Source organism: Gobio gobio, assembly GCF_949357685.1.
Source record: "Gobio gobio genome assembly, chromosome: 25".
Classification (NCBI taxonomy): domain Eukaryota; kingdom Metazoa; phylum Chordata; class Actinopteri; order Cypriniformes; family Gobionidae; genus Gobio; species Gobio gobio.
In genome coordinates, this window is record NC_137121.1 from 26,648,162 (window position 1) to 26,671,166 (window position 23,005).

Sequence of the window (23,005 nt, forward strand, 5' to 3'; positions counted from 1 at the left end):
AGGGTATATAACAAAGTATTGAGATTAACTTTTGTTATTGACCAAATACTTATTTTCCACCATAATTTACAAATAAAATCTTTAAAAATCAGACAATGTGCTTTTCTGGATTTTTTTTCTCATTCTGTCTCTCATAGTTGAAGTGTACCTATGATGAAAATTACAGGCCTCTCTCATCTTTTTTAAAAATCAGACAATGTGCTTTTGGACAATGTGATTTTTTTTCTCAATCTGTCTCTCATAGTTGAAGATGATGAAAATCATATGATGAAAATTACAGGCCAGACTGTCATCTAAGACTTACAGTGGGGCAAAAAAGTATTTAGTCAGCCACAGTGTAAGTGCATATAATGTAAACAGCACGAACGTATAGAGAATAGAAAGTTATCCAGAGATAATTCTATGATGTATTGTGTGTGTGTGTCTGTGTGTGTGGTCGTGTCTCTTTAGCCCTGACCACTGCCCTCCTCCTCCTGTTTTCAGAAATAATCCGTACAGACTATCCGTCTTTTATAAATATGATAAAACTAAAGACTCTTCGGAGATATGAAGGATGCAATACTACTCTATAGGTACTCAAGATTAACATGAGATTATCAGAAACTCTGTGTTTTATGTACCCTTTAAAGTAATAAATTAGAAGTAGACATTAGGCTACCTATTAAGCCTTTCGGTAGCCTACAGTAAAGTTAAAAATATTTTGCCGCCATAAATTAATCCCTAAATAGCTTGTAAACTACATTGGCTAATCATAAGAAATGACCCAGTCAAAAAAAAAATATATGCGAGTGAAAACTTTCTGATTCGTATTTGTTTCCCAATCTCTTATTTTTGTTCCTTCAGGGGCTCCGTAGAGCACTAATAATCCAGATTTGGTCATGTGAAAAAGTGTGTATCTGGATCAGGGTGATCCAATCCAATTTTGCTTTCGAAACAGGATTACCTGATTCTGGATAGCAAAACATGGGATTTCCACATTTTTTAGCAACTGGCCTCTAGAGTACCACGCAAGTACACTATATCCCACAATGCAATGTAGCCGAATTGCCTGTGCATTTTCAGTGGGATGAATGAAAATGGAAGCAATCACTCATTTGACTCGCTCAATATTCATAACAAGGGTTATTCATAACGGGGTATTTTAGAATCAAATTAAATGAAAGTGAAATTTAGGTTGACTGCAAATTGGCTGATATTATGAGGGGGAAAACTCAACAAAAAAAAGTTGTATTTTAAAAGATATTTTTGTATTACACTCTAAACAAATATATCAAGTGTTTTTGCTAAATTATGAGGACACACTTGGGCACACAAATTGAGTTTCCTGACAACAGCCCATATTCTACACAGTCTTCAAAACGGATCCGTTCCAAGCAAAGCCATTATGCACAAATCAAGTGTGGGTGTTGATTTTGTGTTCAGCCGCTGAACGGTCATCACATGTATTGTGGTTTAATGATAGCGAGCTAATGAGAGGGAGTGATTAGAAGCGAGCGGCGATGCTCTTGGTTGCTATGTTTATGTATTTTATATTGATGTGATTTGCTTCAGTTGACCAGAACCCCATAGCGAGAGTCATGAGACTGTTTTGGTTTGTTAGATCACCACATATTCTCTCTAGAGGCCCCCCAAAACTCCTACACTGACTCCCGCGTCTCTAATGGGACTAAGTCAACCTCTCCCTCATTCCGGATGGAATATCCCAGATTGTAACAGTCCTGACTTTTAAGGCTTCTGGCCAGGCACCGCTGGGCCCGTTGTCATGGCGAAGGTACAAGATGCACTCGCGAGTTGCTAACTCATCCTCTCCCACTGTTGTAGGTTCTCATCAGATCTTTGGGGCAGGGGCGAGGACAATAAAACAAACTTTTGTTGAGTTTTCCCACGCACAATGATGTATTTTGGATCGTGTGCAGAAAGCAGCCCGCATTAACGCTGATAAAAACATCTCGATTTCCTTTTGTTTTCTTTCCGTCTCAAAGTCTCCTATTACCCGTCTTCTGTACGCCATCCATCCGTCTCTCTTAAGGAATCTATTGCTTTCTTTTTCCTCCGATTTCCGATTGTTCTTATCCTCCCACTCTTTTTTTCAGGTTGTGTCTGGGATTTTTTTTAGCTTCCCTCCTTCCCTAGCATTCTGTATTGGTCTGTATTGTCCCAGTAGCCCCCCTAAAATCCAACACTGACTCCCTTTTCTCTAATAGGACCTAGTTGGCCTCTCCCGCATCCCAGAAGATGGATGAAGTACCCCAGAATTGAATGGTCTGGAGGCTTTTTAGACCCCAGCCTGAGGGTCAGGGGCCCATGGGACTGTCGACTATCGGCGAAGACACCGATTCGGTTGCTGCTCTCTGGGGGGCCGATAAACTCTATTTGTACATGGGATAGTTGTTCCCACTAGGCAGTTTTCATGTCATATTTGTCTTTATATATTGGATAAAATGTCAAACTCACAGTTTTTAATGATGAAATCATGTCCGTTTTCTTTGTCAGTGGAGGATGTGGGGCGAATTGTAAATCATTTCACTTCGATTTGCACAAAGTTGCCATTTTTACCACGTCTCTGGATACAAAAATCCTCTTTTCTTTACTCATCAAAATAGTGTTTTCTTTTTCAGTACTACTATAATTAGTAATCATTTCTCAATATCACTTTTGTTATTCCAATTATTCTTTAAATAACAAAAGCCGGGTCCTTAGTGACATCATCCTCCAGGATGTGACATAATTTTTCATGGGAAAACATCAACACTAACATCAGTAAGTATTGATTTATGGTAGTATTGTGGAATTATTTTGTTTAACTCGAAAACCATCCAACTTTTTTATTTTCAGCCTGGTATGTTCCATCCTGTTTTTTTTTTTTTTTTTGCATTCTGTCTGGAATTCTGTTAATTTTTTTATTTCCATCATGTTAATAATCTTGTTAATTTCGTTATTTCCATCCTGTTGCTTTCCATCTTGCTAAGAATCCTTTTAATTTTTTTTATTTCCATCCTGTAACATTCCATCCTGATAGGAATTATGTTAATTGCTTTATTTGCATCACGCTAATAATCATATTCATTTCTTTATTTCTATCCTGTTACGACCCATTCTATTAGGAATCATGTTCATTTCTTCACTCTAAAAAATGCTGGGTTAAAAATAACCCAAGTTGGGTTGAAAATGGACTAACCCAGCAATTGGGTTGTTTTAAGCAAACATTTAACCCAACCGCTGGGTTAAAACAACCCAATTGCTGGGTTAGTCCATTTTCAACCCAACTTGGGTTATTTTTAACCCAGCATTTTTTAGAGTGTTTATTTCCATCTAGTTACATTCCATTCTGACAGGAATCATGTAATTTTTTTTACTTCCACCCTGTTATGAAATGTATTTATTTGTATCATGCTAATAATCTTATTAATTTCTTTATTTCCATCCAGTTACATTCCATCCTGTTGGGAATTATGTTCATTTCTCTATTTCTACACTCTAAAAAATGCTGTGTTAAAAACTGGGTTGCAATTGGGTTGTTTTAACCCAGCCATTGGGTTGTTTTAAGCAAACATTTAACCCAACCGCTGGGTTAAAACAACCCAATTTTTTAGAGTGTATCATGCTAATAATCTTATTAATTTCTTTATTTATATTATGCTTATAATCTTGTTCATTTCTTTATTTCTATCATGTTAATAATCTTGTTCATTTCTTTATTGCTACACTCTAAAAAAATGCTGGGTTAAAAATAACCCAAGTTGGGTTGAAAATGGACTAACCCAGCAATTGGGTTGTTTTAAGCAAACATTTAACAAAACCGCTGGTTTAAAACAACCCAATTGCTGGGTTAGTCCATTTTCAGCCCAACTTGGGTTATTTTTAACCCAGCATTTTTTAGAGTGTATCATGCTTATAATCTTATCAATTTCTTTATTTGTAGTATGCTAATAATCTTGTTCATTTTTTTATTGCTACACTCTAAAAAATGCTGGGTTAAAAATAACCCAAGTTGGGTTGAAAATGAACTAACCCAGCAATTGGGTTGTTTTAACCCAGCAATTGGGTTGTTTTAAGCAAACATTTAACCCAACCGCTGGGTTAAAACAACCCAAATTGCTTGGGTTATTTTTAACCCAGCATTTTTTAGAGTGTAGTTGCATTCCATTCTGACAGGAATCCTGTACTTATTTTATTTACATCCTGTAAGGAATTCTTTTAACTTTTTATTTCCATCCTTTTACAATCCATTCTGTTAAGAATTATGTTAATTTCACAGAAATTTCACTCTGTCACAGAATGGAACGCACAGGATTGTGGGATATCAAAGGCAGCGAAGGATACATATAAACTGCCTTCAAAAATCGATCAGATGAAGGTGTCTCAGGAGACAGGAAGTGAAGCTTCGGACGTGCCTTGGTGCCTTCCTGCTTTGAAATGTGTTCTCCAAAGGCAGCATATTCCAGGTTTCGGACGCAGCCTAGATTTGTCATCTAAGAATGAAAAACGGAAATACGTGACAGCTGATGGTGAAGAGCACACACTTCCAGGGTCGTCCAAACAGGTTAGTATACAGGAAAGGGAAGCGGCTTACTGGCAGAGAGGAGGATTGTTGGGGGAATCTGAGACAGAAAGGACTGGTAGGGAATCTTTGGAGAAACATCGGAGAATAGCGTTCAGGTAAGAAGTCCGTAGTCCTTGTTGTAGACTAGACAAATCTTGAATGTGAAGTGTGTGCTCTTGATTGCTGGTGATTGGTGCCAGGTGCAGGTGAGAACCAGGAGGGATCCTGGGAAATGTAGTCTTTGGTGTGAGTGAGGGAGGACAGATGCAATTGTGACTCCTTCCTCCTTGTTGGAATCCTGTTAATATCCTGTTAAGAATTATGTTCATTTCTTTATTTCTATCATGCTAATAATCTTATTAATTTCTTTATTTCCATCCTGTTACGGACCATTCTGTTAGGAATCATGGTAATTTCTTTATTTCTATCATGATAATAATCTTGCTCATTTCTTTTTTCCATCCAGTTACGTTCCATTCTGACAGGAATCCTTTAATTTTTTTTTACATTATGGAATTTTTAATTTATTTGTATCACGCTAATAATCGTATTAATATCTTTATTTCTGTCATGCTAATAGTTCTGTTCATTTCAATATTTCCATCCTGTTATGCATCCTGGATTATTATGATGTTATTTTGTAAATAATCAAATTATAATGAATAATGTTTGTGTTTGACCAGAGCATATTTCTGTTACAGCGTTCAAGAGGGACAGTTCTGAATAACAGAAGTAAACCATGAATAGACGACATGTACTGTAGCGTTTTTTAATGGTTTTTATCTAATGCAGAGAAACTATTTTCCAAGTCAAAACATGAAAGTGTTCAGTCTCCAAGAAAATAAATCAGCACTTGTTGATCTGATAACTAAGTGCAAGACGGCCGAGCAGTCTGGCCCGAGCACAGCAAACAGGAGACAAGGTCAGAATTTTTAAGACCCTAATGTTCCTCAGTGGCGTATTTTATGTTTTCGACTCCATGGGTTCAAGTTCTGTGTATGATCATTCGAGTGAGCTCATGTTTTTGTGTGTGGACTCATGCCTGATGTGAATTTACAGGTTTCTTTTATTTTCATGATCCTCTTAGCAGAACGCAAATTTACGTGGTACGACGATGACCTACATGAGCAATTTCTCAACCCATTTATCACATGACCTTCTAACAGGATTAGACCTTGCGTTGAAAATTGATTAATGGTGAAAAATAATAATGCTGGCCCAAAAACCCATTACATCATTTAAGACACCAAGCTCCCAAATCTCCTGAAAGACGCCGCTGATGCTTATCCAATTATTTTTAAAGAAAAAAAAAATGTATATTGCTTAATTATGAGAGTAAGTAGGCCTATGTGTATCTCAATTACATATTATGGAAAAACCTTTTTAGCTACTATTGAAAAATAACCTCTCTATTTCTTCTAACCTGTTTGTGAATAGCTAATTTTTTGTTACTAATTTACAACTTTATATGAAGTGACTATGGTTTGCCATCTGCCTTTTGCCAAGGTTATAAATTATGGATCGACTAAATCATGGGTTTGAGCGAGTTAAGTAACAATGTTTTACTTAAAAAAAATATTATTATTATTATTGTCATTTTTAACAGTTATCTCTTCTTTAAAACTTAAAAAATGTATTTAGCAATATACACTCACCTTAAGGATTATTAGGAACACCATACAGTGTTTGACCCCCTTTCGCCTTCAGAACTGCCTTAATTCTACGTGGCATTGATTCAACAAGGTGCTGAAAGCATTCTTTAGTAATGTTGGCCTATATTGATAGGATAGCATCTTGCAGTTGATGGAGATTTGTGGGATGCACATCCAGGGCACGAAGCTCCCGTTCCACCACATCCCAAAGATGCTCTATTGGGTTGAGATCTGGTGACTGTGGAGGCCATTTTAGTACAGTGAACTCATTGTCATGTTCAAGAAACCATTTTGAAATGATTCGAGCTTTGTGACATGGTGCATTATCCTGCTGGAAGTAGCCATCAGAGGATGGGTACATGGTGGTCATAAAGGGATGGACATGGTCATAAACAATGCTCAGGTAGGCCGTGGCATTTAAACGATGCCCAATTGGCACTAAGGGGCCTAAAGTGAGCCAAGAAAACATCCCCCACACCATTACACCACCACCACCAGCCTGCACAGTGGTAACAAGGCATGATGGATCCATGTTCTCATTCTGTTTACGCCAAATTCTGACTCTACCATCTGAATGTCTCAACAGAAATTGAGACTCATCAGACCAGGCAACATTTTTCCAGTCTTCAACTGTCCAACTTTGGTGAGCTCGTGCAAATTGTTTCCTCTTTTTCCTATTTGTAGTGGAGATGAGTGGTACCCGGTGGGGTCTTCTGCTGTTGTAGCCCATCCGCCTCAAGGTTGTGCGTGTTGTGGCTTCACAAATGCTTTGCTGCATACCTCGGTTGTAACGAGTGGTTATTTCAGTCAAAGTTGCTCTTCTATCAGCTTGAATCAGTCGGCCCATTCTCCTCTGACCTCTAGCATCAACAAGGCATTTTCACCCACAGGACTGCCGCACACTGGATGTTTTTCCTTTTCACACCATTCTTTATAAACCCTAGAAATGGTTGTGCGTGAAAATCCCAGTAACTGAGCAGATTGTGAAATACTCAGACCGGCCCGTCTGGCACCAACAACCATGCCACGCTCAAAATTGCTTAAATCACCTTTCTTTCCCATTCTGACATTCAGTTTGGAGTTCAGGAGATTGTCTTGACCAGGACCACACCCCTAAATGCATTGAAGCAACTGTCATGTGATTGGTTGATTAGATAATAGCATTAATGAGAAATTGAACAGGTGTTCCTAATAATCCTTTAGGTGAGTGTATATATATATATATATATATATATATATATATATATATATATATATATATATATATATATATATATATATATATATATATATATATATATATATTGTCACGGGGTGAGGAATCACACGACAAGGCAGGTTGAGTGCAAAAGGCCCCGGAGGGTGGATTTTATTTACAGTGCTCGTGATAAGGGTGAAAACAGTCAGTGAGCCGGTGCGTGGTGGCTGGTGAATCCTCGTGCTCTGTGGTGCTCGATCCTGGTGAAAGTGGGTGTCCAATGTGCTCCAGTGAAGTGGGCTGTCGGTCACTCGCTGCTTTCTAGGAGAACAAATAAGAGAGAGGTTAGTCCAGCAGTACATTCAGCTCGAGACCAGAGTCTGTCTGTCTGCTCATCCGTAGCTGCTTATATGTCTCCGGGCTGATGAGGTGCAGCTGTGACCGATCAGCCCATGGTGATGACGTGCAGGTGTGTTGTTGCCAGGGCGACGCTGATTCCTCTGGGTGGACTCGTCACAATATATATAAATGAAGTATGTTCCTGGCCAGAAAGACATGACAGTTACAACTGTTAAATGTGCATAAGGGAAATATTTTAAACTAACGTTCTATTTAATTATTTTTAGCAGATTTTTATTTATTTTTTAAGTGTATTTTAGGGGTTTAAAATACTCAAACCAAAAATTATTCAGATACCAGAATGACCAGATATCATGTTTTACTAGTGGGTGCAGGACACTATAGTTAATTTATATAAGTGAGGATAGCAAAATGCAGTAAACTGTGACATATTATACCCAAAAATTCTTCATAGAGTGGACTACCAGTAAAATTTATAAAAATTTGAGACCAAAATGATTCAGACACTTTGACCTGACTATGTTTTGCAAGTGTTTTTTGTTGCTAATGCAACCTTTTACACCACAAACTGAACAAAATGAAGCATTGCTTGGTCATTGGTTGACCCAAATTGGTATTATCTAATTGTGTACTTAAAGGAACACTTCACTTTTTTGTGAAAATAGGCTTATTTTCCAACTCCCCTAGAGTTAAACAGTTGGGTTTTACCGTTTTCGAATCCATTCAGCCGATCTCCGGGTCTGGCAGTAGCACTTTTAGCATAGCTTAGCATAGATCATTGAATCTGATTAGACCGTTTGCATCTCGCTCAAAAATGACCAAAGAGTTTAGATATTTTTCCTATTTAAAACTCGACTCTTCTGTAGTTACATTGTGTACTAAGACCGACGGAAAATGAAAAGTTGCGATTTTCTAGGCCGATATGGCTAGGAACTATACTCTCATTCCTGCGTAATAATCAAGGAACTTGGGTACCATGGGTGCAGCGGTGCAATGATATTACGCAGCGCCTGAAAATAGGATAACCATCAACATAACCAACGTGATAACCTGCTTGCACAGAGAGCGTGCTGGGGGATATTTTCAGGCGCTGCGTAATATCATTGCACCACTGCACCCATGGTACGGCAGCAAAGCCCCTTGATCATTACGCAGGAATGAGAAAGTCTTTGGTCATTTTTGAGCGAGATGCTAATGGTCTAATCAGATTCAATGATCTATGCTAAGCTATGCTAAAAGTGCTAGATCGGCTGAATGGATTCGAAAACGGTAAAACTCAACTGTTTAACTCAAGAAGAGTAGGAAAATGAGCCTATTTTCCAAAAAAGTGGAGTGTTCCTTTAAATGTAACAGCTGATTGATTGATTGGTTGATTGTAATCCATTACATCCCTTTCTATCAAAGTTATCTGACATTGTCAAGATGAATTTGTTCTTATCATATTGTATTACCAACTATAGCAAATAAACAGTGATAATGTGAGAAAATGTTGAAGGTGTCTGAAAACATTTTGGTTTTACTGTATATTAAAATATGTATTTTTCATAATAATTTATCTTGCTGTGTGTACATATAATCTGATTTCACTACTTTGTAATGAGATAATACTGATTTAGGTTTAGGTGATTTAGTTGTATTTACATATGCACATGTAACAGTTCTGACTGTCATTTTTGTCAGAGTTTCATAATCTGAAGATATTAGTGTTTTGTATCAGAATGAACATATAGCCTATACTACAATTTGTTTGTGCTATCCCTCTTGACATTCATACACTTTTAATACATTTTGAGGCCACTCTTTTATTATTACGTAATAATATATTCTTTCTGTATGCTTAAGCGTTTGGCGATTTGGACTGAAGCTTGATTTGGACGTGAATGGTGAAGTTGTGGTCAGGCAGAGGTTAACTGGTTCGAGCGCTGTGGTGGTTGGGCAGGCGCGGAGCTGCTGCGCTCTGACGCGGGGATGGAGAGTTCAGAGATGCGCTGCTGCTCCAACAGGATCCGGCGGCCGCGGGTGACCTCTCCCTGCTGCGTTCTCCGCTCTTCTGCGCCGAGGCTGTAAATCACGGGTGAGTCCTGCTCCTTCCGCCGACATATTCAGCGCATGACGCATCCAATGAGACGTCAAAGTAACGTAAAGCGCGTGCGAGCGTCACGCGTAGTCTATATGATAACATGACAGGTTCATTCATTGAACAGCGTCCAGCGCGTGCATAACTCCGACTGTTTGATTACAGTCCTCCATGAGTTATGTACGTTATGCAACTGTAACTTGAAACTTCTTTTTAACACACTTTTGTCAACACATTTTGCTGAACATGTAGAGCCACAAAAGTAACTTAGTTGTCAGCAAATCAAACTGGCAGAAATATTATGAAATCGTAATCCAATATTAATTTATGACTTTAACAATAACTGGTAACCTAAAACCTTTTTGAACTGTTACCATGGTAAATGTTTGCATGTGCATATGAGGGTTTGGTCGTTTTTTTCAACACTAAACACTAAAGAAAGACTCCATGAAATCGCTTTGAAATCACTTTATTTCCATTCACAACCATTATAACGCGTCATATTAATTGTATTTTTATACAGATTATATGATAGTAATAATAATGTATTATTATTTTGTGTTGTTTATATTATTATTATTATTAATAGGCCTACATAAATAATTCCTGATGGCATTATTATGAGACTAATTATTATTATACAGACGTAATTATAATAATACTAATACAATTCATATTTATCATTGTTTAGTGCAAGCATGAACTACATTGGTGTGCAAAATTGCGAATTACCTAATCGAATAAAATGGAAAATATAAAACCACTGATATAAAGTTCAATGTATAGAAACAATATTGTTTACGTTTATTGCGAAATATTGCGAAATATTTTCAAATTAGTGCTGGGCAATCGATTAATCGCGATTAATCGCATCCAAAAATAAAAGTATGTGTTTACATAATTTATGTGTGTACTGTGTATAATTATTATGCATATATAAGTACACACACATGCATGTATTTTTAGGACAAATATGTTATATTTATTTATAAAATGTTTATTTATAAAATAAATGATATAAATATATATACATGCAAATATTTCTTAAATATATGAATGAAGGAGTGTGTATTTATATACACATAATAGATATGTATATATAAATACACCCTTATATAGACCCTTTTCACATTTCCGGGTTTCTCAGAGCGGAAGTCGTCATAGTTGGGTTAACTTTTATAGCTGTGAATGAGAGAATACATTCAATATATTTGTTGTGTGCCCATTTGCTCAAATAGCAAAAGAAAAACTAAGGGGAAAAATAGAGTGAGATTGATAAGGGCAGTGAAAAGAGAGAAATATGTAAATATTTACCATCACTCCCATAGACGCTGTATTAGAAACACACCCAAAGCAGCGGTAACTTTTTTTTTTGTTATTTGATGCAAAAGTAATATAATACAAATTATTATTGTTATAAATGTACATAAATTTTTTAAAAAAGGAAAATACAAAACACGTTGCAGGATTTACGATATTGATGACCGTTAAAACTCATCACCACAGTCTGTGAAAAGGGTCTATAATTCTACACAGTACACACACATATATTATGTACACACAAACGTGTGATTAATCGCAATTAATCGTTTGCTCAGCACTAATTAGAATATAATTGTTGTTGTTGTTGTTTTTTGCAGCTTTTGATTGGTTGATATTTCTCTGCAGGATTCATGGGTAATGTAGTTCTGTACCAGGAATTGATTTGATCAATTAAAAATGAAAAATGCAGTTGAACTATATTGATAACCCCTGAGCTCACGGAAGGTTTGTCTTTGAAGGTTTATACGTTTTTGTTTGTAAACAATCCTTTTATAGACAAATGAATGGGATTTGTTCTTTTTACATCCAGTGCTTCGTTTATGAAAGTGGCTCATTCTGAAAGTGTTTTATTGCTTTTGTCCATGGAACAATCTGTCAAGTGTGGTACACATGTGGCATTCGGAAAATCGTTTCCCCTAACAGCGTCAACAATTAATTAGTTTCCTTTTAATAAGCATCATTTAATGTTTTAAAAGTGCAGTCAAAACATCAGGACCGGTTGCATGGGTGGATGAAAGCGGGAGTGATGGAGATCCATGGGATGTTGAAACTTTACCAGACCAAAATAAATGCTCAGTGACTGGGAATTTCCCAAACCTGTTCTGAACAGAATGTCCTGTTGTTAACCATTTTTTACCAGACCAGATCTTTATACACTAAGCCATCTTCCAAATGCACTTTTTCACAAGTTTGATGCATTCTTTGTTGATCCTGGAACAACATTCCTGCCCCAAAATTTTATCATAATCCTATCCCTACCCCTAAACCTAACCCTACCCATAACTTATTCCTAAAATCACCCTGGTTGTAAGCCTAAACTTGACATAAACTGTAACTTGACAAATCTGATTGGTTGATTGGAATGTTGTTCCAGGATCAACAAAGATATTGATCCACGAACATGTTGCAGGTGAAATCAGGTTCTGCGTGCACGCTCTATGATAATATATATATACAATATATTGCCAAAAGTATTGGGACACTCCTCCAAATCATTGAATTCAGGTGTTCCAATCACTTCCATGGTCACAGGTGTATAAAATCAAGCACCAAGCATCAATGGGCCGCTCTCAGGAGCTCAGTGAATTCAAGTGTGGTACTGTGATAGGTTGCCACCTGTGCAATAAGTCCATTTCCTCACTACTAAATATTCCACGATCAACTGTTAGTGGTATTATAACAAAGTGGAAGCAACTGGGAACAACAGCAACTCAGCCACGAAGTGGTAGGCCACGTATAACTATAGATTGTTTGGATGCAGTGCTGTAAAGCACGCCGCCACTAGAGCAGTGGAGATGTGTTCTCTGGAGTGACGAATCACGCTTCTCTGTCTGGCAATCCAATGGATGAGTCTGGGTTTGGCGGTTGCCAGGAGAACGGTACTTGCCTGACTGCATTGTGCCAAGTGTGAAGTTTGGTGGAGGGGGATTATGGTGTGGAGTTGTTTTTCAGGGGTTGGGCTTGGCCCCTTTGTTCCAGTGAAAGGAACTCTTAATGCTTCAGCATACCAAGACATTTTGGACAATTTCATGCTCCCAACTTTGTGGGAACAGTTTGGGGATGGCCCCTTCCTGTTCCAGCATGACTGCGCACCAGTGCACAAAGGAAGGTCCATAAAGACATGGATGAGTGAGTTTGGTGTGGAGGAACTTGACTGGCCTGCACAGAGTCCTGACCTCAACCCGACAGAACACCTTTGGGATGAATTAGAGCGGAGACTGAGAGCCAGGCCTTCTCGTCCAACATCAGTGCCTGACCTCACAAATGCGCTTCTAGAAGAATGGTCAAAAACTCCCATAAACACACTCCTAAACCTTGTGGAAAGCCTTCCCAAAAGAGTTGAAGCTGTTATAGCTGCAAAGGGTGGGCCAACTGCATATTAAACCCTACGTATTAAGAATGACTTTAATGTCATTAAAGTGTGTGCATGTAAAGGCAGGCGTCCCAAAACCCAAGTCAAGTCCCAAGTCAAGTCAAGTCAAGTCACATTTTTTTATATAGCGCTTTAAACAATGCAGATTGTTTCAAAGCAGCTTTACAGTGTTAAACAGGAAAATAATGCAGCATAATTTTATTCAGCCGTATAGCAGTTCTGGAGAAAACCAAAACCCCATCAGGTGACCTAATGGAGAAAAATAAACCTTGGGAGAAACCAGGCTCAGTCGGGCTGCCAGTTCTCCTCTGGCCAATTAACAAACAGTGTATGATTATTATTCTGGAAACTTTACAGGTCAGAGGTCATAATAGATCGGAATATTCGAAGGATCGGAGGCAACACGCCGGAGACGGGTTTATTGAGGATGACATATCGATTTAAGAATTATTAAATTGTAATATTCGAACAATTGGAGTCATCACGTCGGAGACAGGTTTATTGAGGACAGTAATATTGTGAAGTATACTGTTTTCTACTAAAATATATATTAAAATGTTATTTATTCCTGTGATTCAAATCTGTATTTTCAGCATCATTACTCCAGTCTTCAGTGTCTTCAGTTCTAATGATTATTTGAGGCTCAAGAAACATGTATTATTATTATCAATGTTTCCAGGATTCATTGATGAATAGAAAGTTCAAAAGAACAGTATTTATTTGAAATAGAAATCTTTTGTAACATTATAAATGTCTTTACTGTCACTTGTGATCAATTTAATGCATCCTTGCTGAATAAAAGTATTAAAAAAAAGAATACAAATTTCTAATCAAATTCTTACTCACCCCAGACTTTTGAACGGTAGTGTATAATGTTACAAAATATTCTATTTTAAATAAATGCTGTTATCAAAGAGTCCTGAAATAAAAAACACACCTGTTTTCAACACTAATAGTAATACATATTTCTTGAGCAGCAAATCATCATATCAGAATGATTTCTGAAGGATCATGTGACACTGAATGAAGACTGCAGTAATGATGCTGATTTTAAAATATACTTATTTTATAAAAAATCAATTGTATTTTTTTTATATTCATTTATAAATATTTATATATTTTAATCAAATCAAGTGGCATCTGAAAAAGAAAAGAAAGAGATGATGAACTTCTCTCAGTCCTTTTCTTGGCATTTTTGTAATGAGGTTTAAGCAGCTGGTCCCAAGATTTTCCCAGACCTGCCCTGAACCTCAGAACTCTCAGCATGTCCTGTAGTTAAGCATGTGCGATGTGTTATGACTCACCCGACTCATTAACTAAATAGTTTGGGTAGAAATTGTGCAGATCAACAACCGAACTAAAAGAAAAAGTGTATAGTGTGTGGTGTATTGAGTGATGATCGTACAGACGACTGATGAAAGATGAGCTCAATAATGGGACCCATAAAAGGCACTTAAAACGTCATTACAAAGTCCATCTCACCACAGTGACTCTACAATAATTTTACGATGCGACGACAATAGTTTTTGTGCGCAAAAAAAAATCAAAATAACACCTTTATTTAACTTGTTATTGTCTTCTGTGTGTGCCTCCACGACGCATGCGCGAGAATATGACGTAGCACCAGGGTTTGGGAATCCATGAAATGCACACTTTAGTCCCATTTTGAGAACTACGCCGAGACCTAAAGCACGATCAATGTAGAATCCAACAGCTTAGATACGCGCGTCTTCCTCTGCTTGTAAACAAATCGCTTCTGGGTCATGAGTCCGAACCCTGACGCTACGTCATATTCTCGCGCATGTTTCGTGGAGGCACACACGGAAGACAAGAACAAGTTGGATAAAGGTGTTATTTTGATTTTTTTTGCGCACAAAAACTATTGTCGTCGCATCGTAAAATTATTGTAGAGCCACTGTGGTGAGATGGACTTTGTAACGACGTTTTAAGTGCCTTTTATGGGTCTTGGGAGTGTAAATGTACTGAATGCCAATGGAGGCCTTTCTGAAGCCTTTCTCAGCCATCAGCTTTCAACTAAAATATCTTTATTTGTGTTCCGAATATGAACGGAGGTCTTACGGGTGTCCAACGACATGAGGGTGAGTAATTAATGACAGAATTTTCATTTTTGGGTGAACTAACCCTTTAAATATGTATATTTTTCTTACACAAACGCAGCGATTCGCTTCAGAAGGCCTTTATTAACACCCCAGAGCCGCGTGGAGCAGTTATTTGATGGACAGATGCACTTTTTTATGGACTTCGAAAACAGAGCAACTATTACTGCTATTATAATGCTTGGATTAGCCAGAACATTTTTAATATAACTGTGTCCGCTGGCGGGACACCTGGCACTCTTTTTCTTGATCATATATTTTTAGTAATTATCATAAATTATGTATCATTCGAAAGCTTACAGACTCAAAATTCATCCTGTGAAAACCGTTTTGAAATTGGACGCTGCGTTACCATGGAAATGGTTCTTTAAATTCTTCAAGCGGGCTCCTCCCCCTAGTGGGCGGCGTCATGTTTCATATTACAACATTTATTTTAACTACTTTATAATCGAAATCTTTTCTAATCTTGACAAAACACATATCGTCGGAAAGGCCTGAGTCTCAAGGTTCCATATTTGGTGATCGTTTTGTGATGGAAGTGATATTTGGACAGAAATTTACAGGAAAATGCATTTAAAAAAATGGGAACTCTCATGGGAACCTCAATTTTTGTGATATCAACTTCAAATTTGGAACACAACTTGGTTAGACATATGGCTTTGATTTTATAGTAATTTTAGATTAAAACGTTTTTGTAAAATATATATTTTATATAAAATAAAAAATATTTAGTACAGTATTTTTTATTTACAGTAAATTTAAACTTCCATAACTTTTTCATACTTTCATATTTTGAATTGCTTTCCGCCGGGTGTGTGATAGGACACCAAGGCTCCATTTATTTATTATTGTAAAAACATACAGTAATGTGGTGAAATATTATTACAATTTAAAACAACTGTTTTCTATATGAATATATTTTAAAATATACAGTAATGTATTCCAGTGATGTAAAGCTACATTTTCATCATCATTACTCCAGTCTTCAATGTCACTTGATCCTTTAGAAATCATTCTGATATGATGATTTGCTGCTCAAGAAACATTTCGGATTATTATCAATGTTGAAACGGTTGTGCTGCTTAAAGGGATAATTCACCCAAAAATGAAAATTAGCCCATGATTTACTCTCAAGTCATCCGAGGTGTATATGACTTTCTTCTTTCAGACGAATAAAGTTATATTAAAAATGTTCTGACTAATTCCACCATTATAATAACAGTAATAGTTGCTCTGTTTTTGAAGTCCATAATGCATCTGCATCTGTCCGTCAAATAACGTGCTCCAACGCGGCTCCGGGGTGTTAATAAATGATGATGAAAATTCTAGAAAATGGCAGAAAGACAAAGAGGGAGAAGAAATGTGTTGCAGACAATGGATGACAGTGACTTAATAAGACCTATAGATTAGATCGTGCAGGGATCATGTTTGTTGCATTAAACAATAATAAACCCAATTTTCAAATCACCAATTAAATAGACATGCCAGCAATCAGTGTAATTGGAAAGAGTGTAACAATGTTTATAGTTCTAAGCCAATCAAATACCTTATAGAATTAACAGCATGGTAAATAATAAAAGGATTTATATACATATATTTATAATGTGTGTGTGTGTGTGTGTGTGAGTGAGAGAGAACAGTAAAATAGGACAATTTGCGCTTGTAATTTCAAAGTGAAGGCTTAGAATAGACCCTATACTTAAAAGCGCTCCTTTATTCCCCTTTTTGGACAACCAACCAATCACAGTCTTCAAAAGACTGTGTCATACGTAGCAACGGGGTCAACCCTTCCTCTTCACTAAGATAAAAGTTTTTGTATTTTCTTTGCTCAGAGTTGCTCTCAGATCGGTCCCAAATAGCTCTTAAGCTAAGACTCCTACCTAAAAGTTTTTAAGCTAAATTAGGAGTTTTCTGAGAGGACTCTTAGAATCTTTATGAATACGGGCCCAGAAGTATTTGTTTTTAAAAGTACTTCAATCAAAAGTGAATTTCCTTTTTTATGTCAATGCATTATTTTATTATTGCTGTATAAATGTACTCTATGCCATCATGCATGCTAGCGTACGACTACCTTGAACTAATTTAAATACTTGTATGAATGTGTTAGATTTTGGTATATTTGGCCGAGCAGTCGTTTGGGTGGCTCGCCAATGTATTCGATTTCTCCAATACATAAAATAAGTAAGCTTGACCAGAGTTCTTGTGGGGAGAAGAATTTATTGAAGGTTTGTAGTGTAGCAGTCTTTCAGCATCGATGTTATCATGCCGCCCTTCAACAATCTTAACCCAACGTTCTGTGTTCTGAGACAGAACTTTATACAGGGAAGACAAAGGGCTTCAGACAAAGGGAAACTGTTAGGACCTCCCACAGGAGATCGTTCTTACACACCCCAAACGTTCCTGCCATCGATACTGATCCAATCAGCATAACAGGGACATTCAAATGCATAGATGCTAATCCAATCACTCATGGGCTCCAAGGGCCATTAAAGACAAATGGTGCTCATTTTACAAACAGGAACTGGCCTGGAAGATTTACATACAAAATCTATCAAATGTTACAAAGCTCTTTACAAAGCTGCTGCCACTCTAAGGCAGAATGCACAAATCCTACTCTAAAAAATGCCCTAAACCAGCAATTGGGTTGTTTTAACCCAGCATCTGGGTTGTTTTAACCCAGCGGTTAATTAAAATGTTTGCTTAAACAACCCAATCGCTGGGTTAAAACAACCCAATTGCTGGGTTAGTCCATTTTCAACCCAACTTGGGTTATTTTTAACCCAGCATTTTTTAGAGTGTAGTATACACTGATACACATCCGATATTCCCCAAACTGTTTACGTTAATTTAAGACATAATCAACTTTGTTTACGTGAATACTTTCCAAAATGACAATTTTGACATTTTGTGTGTATTGGTCTGTTTAAGTACAAAAAAAACACAAAATTAACCTCTATTCAGTACTCGTGCTCTGGCATCTGAGAGGCACAAAAAAACAGACTGAACTGAGCTCTTTCATCATGCTTTTTCAGATTCATCCATATGTCTGCGCTTCTCTTTCTCCCAGACATTTACATTTTATGAGACATTCAAGTGTATGCCAACTAAACTAATCTTTATTCTTTTGAGAAAACTGAAACACACTTTCTAAGTATGACCATGGGTGCACACACTGTGCAGAGGAACCGTCTTCTTCCATTTTGCTATAAACTGATCAGTGTTCAAAAAATGTTGGGAAACTTCACATGACCCTATACAAGTGATTGCTGATAGGCTGTTTGCAAAAAAACCCCCAAAAAAACCTTTTAAAGAAGAAACATATCATCCACTGACTTTCAAAGCTGCTACAGAAACGACTTTCAACTTTGATAGAAATGTAGTGGAGTAAAAAGTATGATATTTGTCTTTCAAATGTTGTGAAGTTAAAGTTAAAGTATCCCTAAAAAATTATATTTCAGCAAAGTACAGATACTCAAAAAGTGTACTTAAGTACAGTACTCAAGTAAATGTACTTATTTACTGTCCACCTCTGGCAAAAAGTCATGCCTGGCGTCGCATTGCGTCGGGTATAAGATAGGGCCCAAAGAGTTATCCAATTGACCTATCGGTAAGCCCCTCCCCTCGAACGCAGATGAGCCAATAGCAGTTGAGTATCAGTTGCGCTGGGACCGGAACTCGGACATCTTTAGGTTTCAGCGCCATAGAGAAACATTGGAAAATCCGAAGCTCTCATCGATTTGATGGTGTTTATGCTACAAAAATGCTAAAATGTCGTGCCTGAGGTATTGTAACACTGATTCCACGGATCCTGAGAGGATTTTCTGTTTGTCATGCTCTCATTAAGTTACGATTAAAGTCCCTGCTAACATACAAACCGAAATAACTAACTGTTCTCACACCATGTAACACTGTAGGTCAAAAACACGAAGGTCTACGTTTCAGTGCCTCTCCATATTAAACTGATTATATGTAAATTAATTTAATTTTAGATATGTTTAAGGTCTACATTATCTGTCCTACTCCTATTTTAATGGGTATTTTAGTCTACGGTAGTGAAAGGAAGAGCTTGCACGCAGTTTATCGGAGTTGTTTTGCAGATACAAAGTTTACCAGTTATTAACTGCACCATCGAAAAGGCATACGGTCTGTGTATATGTTTGTTTACTGTTAGTTGTGTGAGTGTTTTTGTGTAATTTGCTGTGTATGTAAAATGGTAATGCAACGGAGAGAGAGAGTTTGTGAATGAGACGTTAATGCGCACTTCTTATGCTTTGTTTGTTCAGCTCTTACGGTGATTTTTTGGGAGTGAAAAAGGACATAATAAACTTGATAAACCATCAGTAAAGTTTGCCCATCATTCGGACGGGATATACGTTACATTCTGTGTCCAAAAACATCTTGGGATAAGGTTTTCACACGGACAGTTGTCATTGTAAGATATAGCAACTCCGTTTGTTTGTCCGAGTTAGCAACAGTAACTAAGGGGGGCGGGACTTACCGATAGGTCAATTGAATCAATTTTTGATAGTCTAAAAGTTTTTCAAAACCAACATTAACACAAAGAGCACATTTAAGCAAACTTGGCACATGTGCTGGAGACAAAATTTTTAAAACAATCTCTCTTTCCTTTATCGCAGACACTCTTATTTGTCCCACTAATGTTTTGATTCATAAATTCATAAAATAACATATGGCAGACACATGATGCTTTCCAAATTTCAAAAATAGCCCCATTCCCTGAACTTGTAATGGCCTTTCCACAACAGAACAGAAAGAGATAAAACTCAAGCCAACATTAATACGATTCATTTCAAAACAAATAATCACCATATCCGCACAAGGTGAGTGTGAACGCACTAGTGTCTGTTTTGTCTCAGCGAGGCTTCGAGGCGTTCATAGCTAATTTGTTCAAATCAAAGAATTTTAAAGAGCTGAACTGCTACAGTATAGTGCTAGCAACGCCAAGGTTATGGGTTTGAGTTTATATGCTGGCAAATATAAATGCAATGTAAATTGCTTCGGATTAAAGTGTCTGCCAAATGCGTAAGCGTAAATGAGGAACGGTGTGTGCGCTCCCGAGTTTGATACAAGTGCAGTATATCCCTGAATAAAACACCACTTATATGCCTCATTTGCAGAAAACATTGAAGAGCTTATTTGGCTCTCTGCTACTTCTGGAACAGAAGAAAATTTGGGATGAGATCAGTCGCCGACCTACTGCGGTTTATTGATATGGAACAAGACATCAGTGTTACTTAGGGAAGAATTCTGCTAAATTATTCTTGATAGTCTTGGGAGACGTTTTTGAAGAACAGGTCCAATCGTGCTCTTAACAGCTCTATTGTTTTTTGATTGTCAACGTGACAATATCGATAAAAAGAAAATTGGGAAAGAATAACAAATTTGAGAGCCAAACCAATGGAAAAGAAAACATGAAATCACTGGGCCTCAACAAAACCAAAAACACTGATTATATAAACATAAAAGGACAAGAAATATGAAATATTCGACCGTATGTTAATGGATTACTGTCATATTCTTGATCCCATCTGTTCTAACCAGCTTTTAGTATGTCTAAAGCAACCATCACTAATAATAAAAAGAGAGAACAAAAACAATAATAATAATAATAAAGTTGTATTTATTTATTTACAAATCATGATTTATTAGTTCATAAATATAATTACACTTTTGGGGAGTCGCACCACATGACATTTTACAAGCGGAACTAAGTTTGTCATTAAAAAATCTAATTATTTTACATTTTAAGAGACTTATTGACCTTGACACACAGTCCTGAGGGTCAGTAGAGGTCATCTCTATGGTATCACTTCCTGATTAGTTTTTTTCCTGCATATTTCTGCTTGTTGGTTGCACCACCTGACTTTGATTAGCAGACACATGTTTTTCAAATGTCAATAAGCAGTTTTCTAAGAAATAAAAAATTACTTAACAAGGCTTCCTTTTCATGAAATTACAAAATCTGCCGAAATAACAAATACATAAGTATACAAAGAAATGTCAAAAAGACAAAAAGGGATTAATAAATACGTAAATTAATATACAAAGAATTGTAAAAAAAAAAAAAGTAAAAAGAGTATTTATACTATTATTTCCTAATTTATGTATAATTGTATTTTTTTCCCACATGTATTTATTTTTTCATTAATTTATTTATACATTTATTTATTTCCACATTTATTTATGTCTACATTTAATTTGGCATGCTATAAATAAATGTGAAAATAAATGTAGACATAAATATGTGGAAATAAATAAATACATGAAAAAATCAATAAATTTGGGGGAAAAAATATAATTATACATAAATAAGGAAATAAAAGTATAAATACTCAATTACTTTTGTTTTTTTACATTTCATCTGTCATTCGCGTATTTATTTATGTTTTTTTACTTTTCTTCGTACAGTTATGTATTTATTTATTTATTTATTATTTTGGCATCTTTGGAATTCCATACTTTTCAGCGATTTCAGCAAATTGCCTTTTTTCTTAGTTAGTTAGTTCACTTCAAAATGAAAATTTCCTGATACTCACCCCCATCTCATCCAAGATGTTCATGTCTTTCTTTCTTCAGTCGAAAAGAAATTAAGTTTTTTGAGGAAAACATTCCAGGATTTCTCTCCACATAATGGACTTCAATTGCAACCAAAATGTTGAAGGTCCAAATCCATGCAGTTTCAAAGCGCTTCGATGGGCTTCAGAGGCTCTGCGTGATCCCAGATGAGGTATAGGGTCTTATCTAGTGAAAAGTTCGGTCATTTAATTTTTTTTAAATGAATATACTTTTTAACCTAAATTGCTCATCTTGCACTCTGCGGCTCGCCACGGATTGCATAATCACGTCGGAAATGGTCACGATAGACGTAGGCGATAGTACCGCACCAAACGAATGTGCGAGGACTAATACAAACGCCTATACCAAAAAACACTCCATCTTTAACTTCAAAATCGTCCGTCATCATTGTTTTACCTTTTTTTTGCTAAAGAACATCTTAGTCTTCGGATGTTTGCTTTGTAAACAGGGGGGCGGTACTTCTGCCTACGTCTAGTGTGACGTTTTCGACATGATTGCGCAATCATTGGTACGTCACAAGAGCAGCGCAAGATGAGCAATTTAGGTTAAAAAGTATATTCTTTTTTTTTTTTTATGACCAATCGTTTCGCTAGATAAGACCCTATTCCTCGTCATCGGGCAGAGTCTCTGGAGCCCATCGAATCGCTTTGAAACTGCATTGATTTGGACCTTCAACATTTTGTTTGCCCTGGAAGTCCATGATGGGGAGAAAAATCCTGGAATGTTTTCCTCAAAAAACTGAAGAAAGAAAGACATGAACATCTTGGTGATTAAAATATCAGGGAATTTTCATTTTGAAGTGAACTAATCCTTTAAGACATTAGAATCGTTGTAACACCATGAGAGTTTTTGATTTATTCGTAAGCCATTGTATAAATGGCCTTTTTTATTATATCTTTGAACAGATTAATTGATCCAGACCAAACAATCTGCATTATGTTTCTGACTCTTGTTTTAAGGCAATCAATGTTGATCAGCTTAAGAACGGCAAATCAAACACCTGCGAAAAGGACGTTTTGGAAAGTGTGACTCTTCCATACTTTTAT

General features: G+C 36.7%; 1 protein-coding gene across 2 annotated transcripts in view; it reads left to right on the top strand.

Annotated features, from left to right (window-relative positions):
• The first annotated feature begins 9,609 nt into the window (after nt 1-9,609).
• Nucleotides 9,610-23,005, top strand: part of znf469 (zinc finger protein 469) — a 463,873-nt gene continuing 450,477 nt past the window's right edge. For both annotated transcript variants that reach the window (XM_079809305.1, XM_079809306.1), the window contains exon 1: nt 9,610-9,827. The gene's annotated coding sequence lies outside the window, so the exon portion shown is untranslated. The remainder of the gene's footprint in view (nt 9,828-23,005) is intronic.